The sequence below is a fragment of the Poecilia formosa genome, unplaced genomic scaffold (assembly GCF_000485575.1).
Source record: "Poecilia formosa unplaced genomic scaffold, Poecilia_formosa-5.1.2 Scaffold574, whole genome shotgun sequence".
Lineage (NCBI taxonomy): Eukaryota > Metazoa > Chordata > Actinopteri > Cyprinodontiformes > Poeciliidae > Poecilia > Poecilia formosa.
The window spans coordinates 62,076-64,949 of NW_006800513.1; positions in this window are offsets into that span (position 1 = coordinate 62,076).

Consider the following 2,874-nt stretch of genomic DNA (forward strand, 5'->3'; position numbering starts at 1 on the left):
ATTACACTGATCAACACCACATCAATGAGCGTCTCTCCACACCCTCATCTGCTGTTTGCAATAAGACACTGAAGATCTGGAGTGGGCGTGGGTCATCTGGTCAGGGTCCTTGTTGGGGAATGAAATCTCAAGAGTCACCTGGGACTGAGGCTGGCATTTTGGTTTTCTTTGAATAGTTCAGATTTGTGTATTTTTTTTCCTGGTTTTGGCTGGAGGACCACAGGGTTCTGACAGAGATGGGTTTGCTGGGGGTGTGTACGTGACCCTGGGTGGTGCCAGTTGTGAGTGTGGTTTGACTTTGCAGTGTGGGTGTATAGGGGTGAGGTTTGTACTGAGCTGGCACTGTTGGGTGCCTCTGTGTTCATAGAGTGGGATTGGTGGGGTGCCCGGTGCTACTTCGTGTGGCACTGGCTACCTACAGGGAGAGGATTTTTGGAACTTCTGGAGCACTGGTTTAATATTTGTGTGCTCAATCTGGGGGTTGGGAAACAATTCCCACCCCCCATTTTGAGGTTCATGGGGGGTGGGAAGCATTGAGTTGTGAAAGGTGTCCTTTGGGGTGATGGAATTGTTTCATCCCGGGTCGGCTCTGGTTGGGTTACTCATTTGGATCTTGTTGGCTGTTTTTTGGCTCTGTCTCATAGAGTTGGGGATGGGATGGGCGGTTTGTGTCTGAACTGAGGTTGTTTGGGTTTGGGCAGTACCCAGCCCTGGTCTGATGGGCTGCTCTACTATTATGGGAGCATGGGTGGTCTGCTTGTCTCCACCCCAGAATGAAGGAGACTACCTCCTGGGTTCAGAGGCTGGTTGCCTCTCTGGAGTATTATTACCTGGACCTGGGAGCATGTATAGGGAGTTGTAAGTGTGTGTGCCTGTTTATCTGTCAGGTTGGGTATTGGGCTGCCCCATCTTCTGGATCAAGCCCCCCACCAAACATGGGGCCTGTTTCCTCCCTCATCACACTCTCTGCCAGTGGGTGGGACCTCTGCCCTGGGGTATAAAGCTGGATCTGCTCTGGGATGGTCAGCTGTCCCTGTGCTGTTGTTCTCACTGCTCCCATGTTCTGGGGGATGTTTGGATGTCGTCCACAGGTCATGGGAGTCAGATCTGCGGCATCTTTATTGAACATTCGAATTGAGAAACCGCTTACTCCCACAGGTGTTTGGATGCACTCTGTAGGGCTGCAGTTGGCACGAAACATATTTTGTATTAATTAGTACCATGTACATTCCAGTGACATTATTGTATATGCATATGTTGTGTGCCACTGTGGTTTCTCGGTTTGTTTGTTTTTTCTTTCTCTTATGCAGGTGTAGCAGCAGGCTGTTGTCTTGTACTCTCTTCAAACTTCTTTCGCTCTTCTATTCTGAGATGCAAGATGGCTTCAATGTGTGTGGCTTTCCGCTGGTTGTTGCCTGTTTTATCTATGGTGACTCGTTTTCAAAAGACTTAGTCCTTCCCCTCTAACTGTATGAGCAGTTCAAACACTCAGTTGTTTCTTCTTTTTTCTTACATTTAGTCAAGTCTTTGGCAAATGCACTTTTTTTCCAAAATGTGTACACCAGGCATTCACACCCCATATAATAATATTGTGAGCCGTAGTTGGAAACAGACTCAATAGAAGCCGTCGTCATGATCATTCAGACATGTGGTGGAAGCCTACTGGGAAGTTATACTCATTTCAATAAGCATTTAAAGAGAGAAACATATCACACAGATTCACTGGAAATCAGAAGTTATAAAGGGAACTTCTGCAGTGACAAATCTATCCACAGCTTTATACAAATGAATTTTTGTGCGCTGCAAGTTTCAGAAATTCTCCCTAACACAAAATTTCAGTATGAAAGCTACACACGCTTTTATACTTGAGGCTCCTGCTCTCTGTCACATAACTGATCCAATAAAGACAATTAAATGACTCTTCTTTAAAATTTATGTTCCTCTTTATTTTTATAGTTACATTTACAGACAGGTATACATATGTACTATGTATTTCATTAGAATTCAATGGGAAAATGTAAACATAACTGAAAGGTTTTAGTTCGATGGCATTTGCTTTAATAGACTTATAAATGTCATAATATGTTGGACTTTATTCCTCCTCAGATTCTTCTGCTGTCTCTTACATTCCTCAGTCTTATTTATGGACCTTAGTTTATATGGATTATTCACAACAGTAAAACATTGCATTAAGACGTTTTGTTAATTCAAAATATAACCTCTAATACAATTTTCACTATATTTAAGACACTAATAAAGCTGATTATGACTGTGTAACAGTCTTTCTTTCACAGTTATAAAGACCTTGACGGAAGCTGAACTTTTCAACCACTGACTGCAACAGCTTTACGTTTTAGATGAGAACCTAGATGGCCCAGAAGAATAGGTCTGATAGTCTGATCTCTAAGGCCATAAATTAAAGAACTCAAACATCTGGGGAATATAATCATTAATATATACAGAAATTTATGTAACCGTATAAACACAACAGTTTGAACAATTTTAATAAGAGCTACAAGCAATGGGTTGAAAATAGTTGAGGACAAACTGAGGCATAACTGCACCAAATGTAGCATCAACGTATTACGAGCCTTCAAGGCTGAAGCTTTCCCTGTAGATGCTGACCTGGCTGCTATTATTACACCAACATAGGAAGAAATTATTACAATGGCTGCTGAAGCAAACAGGAGCCCAGTGAAAGCATTGTCATATATTTTAGACCTGGATCCAAGCTGCATTGTGCGATCAATGCATAACGCTTTCATTTGCAGACTGTCTAGGTCTTCAAAAGGAAAATCTAACAGCAAAATGCCACGAAAAATATTATGTAAAGAACTGAAAGTCCAAACTGCAATAATTGCCAGTCTTGTGTTT